The 10,173-nt window shown below is 44.7% G+C and overlaps 1 protein-coding gene across 2 annotated transcripts in view; it reads right to left on the reverse strand.

Moving 5' to 3' along the window:
* Positions 1 to 10,064, reverse strand: part of LOC109865919 (EVI5-like protein) — a 40,947-nt gene extending 30,883 nt beyond the window's left edge. For both annotated transcript variants that reach the window (XM_020454426.2, XM_020454424.2), the window contains exon 1: positions 9,687 to 10,064. The gene's annotated coding sequence lies outside the window, so the exon portion shown is untranslated. The remainder of the gene's footprint in view (positions 1 to 9,686) is intronic.
* Positions 10,065 to 10,173: the final 109 nt, after the last annotated feature.

A 10,173-nucleotide genomic window follows, 5' to 3' on the forward strand; every position in this document is an offset into this window, starting at 1 on the left:
TCCACATCCCCCGAGGAACAGAGTAGGATGAGGGTATGGCTGAAGCCTATCAAAACTGGTCGTTTTGTGCGTTGGGGACAAAGAATAAAAGGAGCAGATTTATGGGCATGGTAGGATAGATTCAGGGCATAATGTAGAGACAGGGGTATGGTAGGGTGTGTTGTGATGTGATGGTCATTAGTGAGAGGTGGTTAAGGAGAGTGTTTTGAATTCTGATAACCTTACTGGTTATAAGCTTTTTTTGGCAAGACAGATCTTCCAAAAGGTGGGGGAGTGGCAAACTTTACCAAGAATCACCTTCAGTGCTCAGTTGTCTCCACCAAGTCTGTCCCCAAACAATTTGATTTGCTGGTTGTAAGTATTAAACTTTCAAATAGCTCTTTGATGACTGTTGCTGGGTGCTATCGTCCTCCATCAGCACTGGCCTGTACCCTACCTGCCCTAAGTTCTCTCCTAGCTCCTTACACTAAGTCTGAATTTGTCCTGATAGGTGACCTAAACTGGGACATGCTTAAACCACCTGACTAAATCCTAAAGCAATGGGACTCCCTAAATCTTTCTCAGATTACTAATCTCACAAGGTATGAAGCCAAACACCCAGAAAAGGCTACTCTTCTTGATGTTATCCTCACAAATAATCCTGATAGGTATCACTCTGGTGTTTTCTGTAATGACCTTAGTGATCACTGTTTTATAGCCTGTGTTCGTATTGGATGCTCAGTGACATGACCTTTCCTGATTTGTCATAGACGCTTGCTAAAAAAGCTTTAATTAGCAAGCCTTCCTTCATGAACTGGCTTCTGTAAAATGGTATAGAATCAGCTTGATCCCCTCTGTCGAAGACGCTTGGACCTTCTTTTTTTATATTTTCAGTGGTATTGTTAACAAATACGCCCCCATAAAGAAAATGAGATGTTCTCTCTCTGTGGGTCTAACCCCAAGAAGTTCTGGAAAACGGTTAAAGACCTGGAGAATAAACCCTCCTCCTCGCAGCTTCCCATGTCCCCTAAAGTTGATGATGTGGTTGTTACTGACAAGAAGAACATGGCTGAGCTCTTTAATCACCACTTCATTAAGTCAGGATTCCTATTCGACTCAGCCATGCCTCCTTCCCAGTCCAACATTTCCTCATCCGATGCTTCTCCCTCTTTTTTTCCCTGCCCTGCAACAAAGTTTCTCCCTGCAGGCAGTCACTGAGTCCGAGGTACTAAAGGAGCCCCTGAAACTTGACCGTCTGCGTTATGTAGTGCATAACAGCAGCCCTTAGCCGTAGTATATTGGCAGGAAGAGACATTAAAGGTGATTGGATTAGCAAACTAGAAAGGATGTGTTGAGAAAGATAGCTCTGCAGATTTCTAGTATATCAACATGGCCTATAGTAAAGCCAAGAACAGACTGTGCACTGCACAATGTAGCTACTAATCACAAAACCAATAGGGGGGAACCATTGGTCAGTGATAAACCAGAGCCAGAGGTCCCGCTGCTATTGTTTAACCAAGAAGGTAGCAACACTGCTCTGTAGTTCCTCTCTGCACTCCTGTCTGTGGCAGCCAAGCTGCACCATAGAAATGGAATTACTAGAATGAGAATCCCATGAGGGTGCAGCCAAATTGCGATGGCCTGGGTTGTTTCCTGTTCAACTCATTCTAGTTCCATGTTGTTTCCACCTCTGTATGTGACAGCCAGGCAGCACCATAGAAATATAATTACTAGAATGAAAAAGAAATCCCTGACAGCCTCATAGAAATATAATTATTCGAACAGGTAAAAGACCTCAGGCCTTGGCAATTTGACTGCACCCTCATAGCATTTCCATTCTTTGCTTATATTTCTATGGACAGAAGCACAGCCCTGGCCTGCATCATGTATGGGAACTCTATTACTGGGTAAGCCAAAACCCAGCCGAGCTGGTGGCCCCAATTCAGAGGGAGAGGAGAGATAGACCTAACCCCAAGCCGAGAGTAATTTCAGCATACATTTGACAAATGGAATCCCAGAAGGTGGGGCTTATGCACATCTGCAAGAGTGAGAGAGGAGGGGAATGGGCCATCCCCCATTGGAATGCTGAACAGCTCTATGACTACAACACACATACACACACACACACACACACACACAGAAATCCTAGCTGTTTTAATATCCGCCATAGTCACACCGATACATAAGTCTACTGAAGCGCGACAATGACAAGCAGAAAAAACTGCCCAGAGAAGAAAAAAATATTGTTTGAAGGGAGAAAACACTGCAGAGGGATGGAGGGACAAGGACACCATTCATGCGCTGGGAGAGGTCAATCAAAAGAGCCATTAACTAGCACGAGACCAATTGCATCAGAAGAGCAGCAGCTCGGGCAAAACGAGCATCCCCAAACCGTCACGATATTCCCTCAAAATGACCCACAGCTAGTTCCTCCAAAACAATGTAACAATAGAAACAGAGAAAAGTTGTCCATATGTAGCCTAATTTAATCAAAGCTAATTTTATGACACCATAAATACTGCACTTTTAACCTTTGATATTCCTCAAGACTGCTCACTGTGACGATGGAAATGCACAATAGTTACCTTTTAAGAAACCAATGAAAGAAATCATCTTAAAATCTATGAAAATATAACACTAGTCTCCCTCCGCAAACAAATCCCCTAAATTACTGGCATCCTAATTTGTCATCTCACCAGGAATCATTCCAGTCCAGCTACAGTAGGATGTACACCAGAGGAGGTATACAGCAATGTCATTGAAGCCAGGCTATAGTCCAAACTCTGTGAGTCATGCTAGACTACAGCAGTATGAGGGACTATTGCTGCTCACGCTATCAGTACATTAACTCTCTCTAAGGGTAACCGTAGGACAAACAAAAAAATGGCACTGAATGTAGCTGAATGCGGAAGTCCTCCCATTTAGTGTGTCTGGAGGTGATATGTTGTGCTTCCCAAATGGCACCCTATATGGTGCACTACTTTTGATCAGAGCCAATTTGGGGCCCTGGTTAAAAGTACTACACCATATAGGGAATAGGGTGCAATTTAAGACACCACCATGGTGAACTTGGGACTGCAGAGTACTGGAGACGGAGATAGCCTTGGGGGACCAAGAGCCGTACCCAGCACATGAGGGAGCTTCAATGTGTGCCCTGTTGTGTGTGTGTGTGTGTGTGTACAGGAGCTTCTCCCTTGCCGTGAATGGGGCATCTTCAATGTGAGCACTGTGTTGTGCCTATGCATGAGTTTGTATGTAAACCGCTATCCGCATGCACAATTATCGCATTCTGTGTGCGCCTCAGTGCTTCCTATCCTCGCGCCAACTGTCCACAGCAACAGACAGACCTATTGTACCCCCAACTATCAGCCCTCCCTATCCCCCATTTCTCCCCCTGAACCCCTAATCCACCCCTCCATTCCCCTCTCTCCCTCCTTGTATGTCCTGTGCCTCCCCCTCAGGCCATGCTTGACATCACGGGCAGCCCCCCACGCTAATCCCCGATTCCTCCCTCCTGTTCGCCCTAACCTCGCTGTTGCTACATCTCATTTACATCTTTACGCCCGTCTGTCCGCTGACACGTGGCTTGTTCCTCCACGCCACAACATCCAAGTGCATGCGACTGTGGAAGCATCCAAAATGGCGCCCTATGCTCTATATAGTGCGCTACTTGGGAATGGGCCCTGGTCAAAATTAGTCCACTTTGTAGTGCCCAGTTCATCTCCCGCTCTGGTGTCTAGGGTTAGTATTATGAACCCTGTGCTCTTCTGACGTCACTGTTGTTGATGTATTCCCTCTGTTTCTGTAATGGCTGCGTATTAACCCTGGTCTGTAATAGGCTTCACCTCTCCTAGTCATCCAACATCTTGATGGCAATGACAGCCTGACCATCCTTGACAGAGTGAATTATAAACTCAGCAAAAAAAATACATTTCCTCTCACTGTCAACTGCGTTTATTTTCAGAAAACTTAACATGTGTAAATATTTGTATGAACATAAGATTCAACAACAGACATCAACTGAACAAGTTCCACAGACATGTGACTGACAGAAATGGAATAATGTGTCCCTGAACAAAGGGCGGTCAAAATCAAAAGTAACCGTCAGTATCTGGTGTGACCACCAGCTGCCTTAAGTACTGCAGTGCATCTCCTCCTCATGGACTGCACCAGATTTGCCAATTCTTGCTGTGAGATGTTACCTCACTCTTCAACCAAGGCACCTGCAAGTTCCCGGGAAATTTCTAGGGGCTAATGGCATTAGCCCTCACCCTCCGATCCAACAGGTCCCAGACGTGCTCAATGGGATTGAGATCCGGGCTCTTCACTGGCCATGGCAGAACACTGACATTCCTGTCTTGCAGGAAATCACTCACAGAACGAGCAGTATGGCGGGTGGCATTGTCATGCTGGAGGGTCATGTCAGGATGAGCCTGCAGGAAGGGTACCACATGAGGGAGGAGGATGTCTTCCCTTTAACACACAGCGTTGAGATTACCTGCAATGACAACAAACTCAGTCCGATGATGCTGTGACACACCGCCTCAGACCATGACGGACCCTCCACCTCCAAATCATTCCCGCTCCAGAGTACAGGCCTCGGCGTAACACTCATTCCTTCGACGATAAACGTGAATCCAACCATCACCCCTGGTGAGACAAAATCGTGACTCATCAGTGAAGATGACTTTTTGCCAGTCCTGTCTGGTCCAGTGACAGTGGGTTTGTGCCCATAGGCAAGTTGTGGCCGGTGATGTCTGGGGAGGACCTGCCTTACAACAGGCCGACAATCCCTCAGTCCAGCCCCTCTCTGCCTATTACGGACAGTCTGAGCACTGATGGAGGGAATGTGCGTTCCTGGTGTAACTCGGGTAGTTGTTGTTGCCATCCTGTACCTATCCCTCAGGTGAGATGTTTGGATGTACCGATCCTCTGCAGTCCTTCATGCAGATGAGCAGGAACCCTGGGGATCTTTCTTTTGGTGTTTTTCAGAGTCAGTAGAAAGGCCTCTTTAGTGTCCTAAGTTTTCATAACTGTGACCTTAATTGCCTACTGTCTGTAAGCTGTTAGTGTCTTAACGACCGTTCCAGTTCATTAATTGTTTATGGTTCACTGAACAATCATGGGAAACAGTGTTTAAACCCTTTACAATGAAGATCTGTGAAGTTATTTGGATTTTTACAAATTATCTTTGAAAGACAGGGTCCTGAAAAGGGACGTTTCCTTTTTTGCTGAGTTTATATACATTCATTATATCGGTCCATGGCCCGGTACAGCAGATGTTATCTAGAATCAAGATGAATCTAATGAATAAGTTACTTTGATGGTAAGCTTGAATGAAGACCAGACACATTTGGGCTAATTAGCTAATATCATGTCATCCGGTGAAGCTCCCTCAGATTACCCAAGTTCCCTAAACGCAACCACATTTAGAAGAAGAATTGCTTCCTGAATTCCTAGTGTAGCAATAAGCGCCCTCCTGATAATCATGTTTCTATGAATACCAAGGGGAACATGACTTTAAAATACACACTTCCACCATCCTCCCTCCAAATGAATTGCAAAGCAATGCGATGTGACTAATAATTTATTCTGCAATGGTAGTGAGTGTATTGTCGGAGGGGGGCTAGGCCGATCTGACCCTGATCAGGTCTGTGATTCAATAAGATACAGATTAAAAGGATCACCAGCACTGCTGCGTTAACCTCAAATGGATTACAAACAGATTTAACACTGTACACCAACATAACCCCGGATGCCCTTGCATTTGCCTAGGCATTAACAGAAAATACACACATAAACGATACACAGTATGTCCATGGGATTGGTTTAAGCCTCACTTTCCCAAAGTAGATGAACCAACCAGATCCCCTTTTCTGGAGCACTGATCGAAACTTATCTGGGACCAGTATAGTTAGTGTGGCGTCAAAAAGAAACCATCTCACCTATTATTATTACACCTGTGCCACTTTGGGACAAAAGCCCCAGTACATTGTGTCACCAGTTGATTGTGTCTTCATTCAGCTCTATATTAACACCACATGAAACCTCCCTCTGGGGTTACAGAACAGGTCTGGATAGTTTGCCACACACACTGGAATGGGCCAATAGAGAGGTGACGTTAATTATACTCCCAGAGAGAGTGAACTGTGAACTGAGGTGAATCATTCCTGTACATTACCAGACACCAGTGATCCTAGAAAACAAGTGCAACCAAGACAACCGCTCTGGTGAAATGGTTGCGCGGGCTTGTTTATCATAATAAAGGGCAAGGCACTGTTCACCTGACTAGGTGGAGAAATAGATGGGGGGGCGTGGTATTGGGCGTGGCCAACAGCGCCTTCTCCGACCAACATTTTTAGAGGCCCTCCCATGGCAGCAGAAACCAAATGTTGCTGTTTTAAAACAGTTTTGTCTGCTATTCGCAATTCTAGACATTTTGCCAGGGGAAAAGAAAGCATTTTACAGTTTAATTAAGCTAGTTTCCTGCAATTCTACACATTTTGCCATGGCTTGTGTTGTGTTCTTATGCTACACTTCATGACCAAAAGCTTGTCAAACATCTCATTACAAATCATGGGCATTATTATAGAGTTTGTCCCCCCCTTTGGTGCTATAACAGCCTCCACTCTTCTGGGAATGTTTCCACTAGATGTTGGAACATTGCTGCGGGGACTTGCTTCCATTCAGCCACAAAAGCATTAGTGAAGTCGGGCAATGATGCTGGGCGATTAAGTCTGGCTCGCAGTCGGTGTTCCAATTAATTCCAAAGCTGTTCGATGGCGTTAAGGTCAGGGCTCTGTGCAGGCCAGTCAAGTTATTCCACACCAACCTCGGCAAACCATTTCTGTTTGGAACTCCCTTTGTGCACGGAGGCATTGTCATGCTAAAACAGGAAAGGGCATCGTATTGAATGTCATTGTATGCTGTAGCGTTAAGGTTTCCCTTCACTGGAACTAAAGGGCCTATCCCGAAACATGAAAAACAGCCCCAGGCAATTCGTTATTCCTCCTCCAAACATTAGTTGGCACTATGCATTGTGGCAGGTAGCGTACTCCTGGCATCCGCCAAACCCAGATATGTCCGTCGGACTGCCAGCTGGTGAAGCGTGATTCATCACTCCAGAGAATGCATTTCCACAGAGTCCAATGGCGGCTAGCTTTACGCCACTCCAGCCAATGCTTGGTATTGCGCATGGTGATCTTAGGCTTATGTGCGACTGCTCGGCCATGGAAACCCCTTTCATGAAGCTCCTGACAAACAGTTATTATGCTGACATTGCTTCCAGAGGCAGTTGGTAACTTGGTAATGAGTGTTGCAACTGAGGACAGATTATTTTTTACGCGCTACAACACTCGGTGGTCCCGTTCTGTGAGCTTGTGTGGCCTACCACTTCACGGCTGAGCCGTTGTTGCTCCTAGCCGTTTCCAATTCACAATAACAGCACTTACAGTTGACCGGGGCAGCTCTAGCAGGGCAGATATTTGACAAACTGACTTGTTGGAAAGGTGGCATCCTATGATGATGCCACGTTGAGCTCATCAGTAAAGACCATTCTACTGCCAATGTTTGTCTACAGAGATTGCATGACTGTGTGCTCAATTTGTATACATCTGTCAGCAAAGGATGTGGCTGAACTGTCCAAATCCACTACTTTGAAGTGGTGTCCACATACTTTTTGTATATATAGTGTATCTGAGTGACTCAAACATTATAACAAAATCAATTGGGGGCCCCATGCCAAGATATTTGGGGAATTTTAGGGGAAACACTGCAATGTTGTTTTTGTAATATTATCACCCCTCTAGTATGTGATGTCTCTGAAACAATACAGTTATACTGATCTGTAGCATCCTGTATCTGGGCAAATATTGGTTTGCTTTGTGAGTAACTTTAACTAGTTGCCATTCCATTTCCGCTTTATTCCGTGCTGTAATGTAAAGTGCTTCCAAAATAATATGAACAACAGACTAGAAGGGAGCTTGTAATAGCTGCAGTAGGGCAGGATACTGGAGTTTTAGACTTGATATGTCAGGTCATGGAGTTGCTCCCAGTATCTCAGCGTCAGCAGGATAATGGAGTGGAACCTTTAGCACAGGGCAGGCCTCTGCTGATCGCTACAACCAACCACAGTGAGAGTCGGTGTGACGAACAGATAGACAGAACCTCCGAGATGCAGAGACAGACAGACAGGCAAACAGACACAGACATCAGGACAGGTTTATGATATCCCTCCCTCCTACTACGGTCCTTATTGTGGCATTCAGCAGTTTTGTACAGCAGAAGCACGCCACAGCCAAGCCGGTGTAAAACACAAAGACTTAATCTGACAACATCACAAAGGCATATTAGTTTACCATTCATTCACAGTTCACCTTAGCATGGATTGCCATAACAACAGCAAGTAGCAGGGATGATGAGAAAGAAGTGAGGTTTACACAGCTGTGTGTAAATGCCAACTGTCACTTTTACTGAGCTGTAATGTTCAAATGTCCCATCCGTGTATGTGTGTGTGGTAATCTAGTATAGTGTTTAATTTCAAAACAAGGTCATGAGGATGTGTGAAGATCAGATAATTGTTTTCTTGAGAGCAAGTGTTTCACTCTCTGTATGGTGAGTGCATTTCCTAGATAAGGTTAAAAGAAATGACTTGATTTCTCACTCAACACACCCTGTGCTGGTGAAATCTACCCAGCGCTTTCACTTGGTGGTGCATGTCTCTAGTCTGTTCTATTCTAGCGTTTATAATACTAACCATAATTAGTCTGAAATGCAAGGTAATTTATTCCTTGAAAAGTAGTCCCCAAAAAGACCGAATGCAGATGCTTGGGGCAGAATACTTCACTTTTTTTATAGTCAGCCATAATAAATCTTCCATAATAAAATGTTTGAGATCTTTCGCTCTCATCTTTTGGAGTAAAGCCAACCCAAGGGACACCCATTTCTGACTACAACATTCTAACGGCTGTAGCATGCCTTCACTAGCTAAAAGAATACATCTGAAGGACAAATAACCTGCGTTGTATAGAATACAAAGAACTGGCTGAGGATGTAATTAGGTAGGCTTTTGCCTGTTTCGGTTTGTGTGATGGCACTTAGCGCGGATTTCAGGCCAATATGCTAATGCCTATGGCTGCTACCTGTACAACAGGCTCTCGCGCTGCAGATGATGCTTCAGCTCCAGTATCTGTCACCAATTCAAATGTCAGTTCAATCCTATGTCTTGCAGTACAATGTGACAGAAGAAGGCTATTCAAAACATTGCAACGATTGTATAACGATATATGCAATGGAGGCCGCGCAAGCGAAGAGGCTACAATGTGTCCTCTTATTTCTGTGGGTAAAACTGTAGGCTACAGAAAAATAACGGGGTTTGTAGCCTATTTCGGCTATTTTCGTTTTTGTTGCCTTCCCTTTCCATTTGAGGGGCTTATTCGCTTTCCGGAAATATGCAAATGAAGACCACTGTATTAATTCGACAAGAGAGAAATGAAGCAGTATCAGCACCGCTGTCGCCGAGTAACCTCTGATGAAGATTAAGGCATCCTCAATGTAAAAATACACTGTGCTTTGTTTTGGAGCAGAAACGTAAACTTCGCTCGGTCCATCTACATGTATGACAAATATTTATGTGACACCTGAAATTATAACAAGAACAACAGTAAATCATGTCTAAATACATTTATAAATAAAACAGCAATGCCCACCTGAATGTTCCCATAATCGAAGCGGCTCTTGCTCGTAGCTGCTATGTCATGCCGGCAACCACGAAACTAGCACAGAATAAAACCTTCACGATGTCGACTTCACCGCCTTATGAAAAATACAGTAAGAAATGCGACGCCGAAGCCATCGCTCGTGCTGCTGTTTATTAGAAAATGCGAAGTCGCGCAGCCGTCCGTCTATTGGCGCTTCCTCAAGAAGACCTATAACTAGCTATAGGCGACAAATACTAGACAGGGTGCCGTCCACCCTTTCTCCCCTGTCCTCCCCAACTATGTTGTAATACAAATAAGGCAGACATTAAAATACCTTTAAACAGCAGCGTCAATCATTAATAGAAATCATAAACAGAATGGAGTGCTTCAGCGAATCTAGACCATTTGCCGTGAGGTGGTGCACACACCAATCAGATTACAACACAGGCATGATTGGCATGTCTAAAGCCAATGAATTGGCTTAATTAAGGTACCC

This window comes from Oncorhynchus kisutch, linkage group LG20, assembly GCF_002021735.2.
Source record: "Oncorhynchus kisutch isolate 150728-3 linkage group LG20, Okis_V2, whole genome shotgun sequence".
Classification (NCBI taxonomy): domain Eukaryota; kingdom Metazoa; phylum Chordata; class Actinopteri; order Salmoniformes; family Salmonidae; genus Oncorhynchus; species Oncorhynchus kisutch.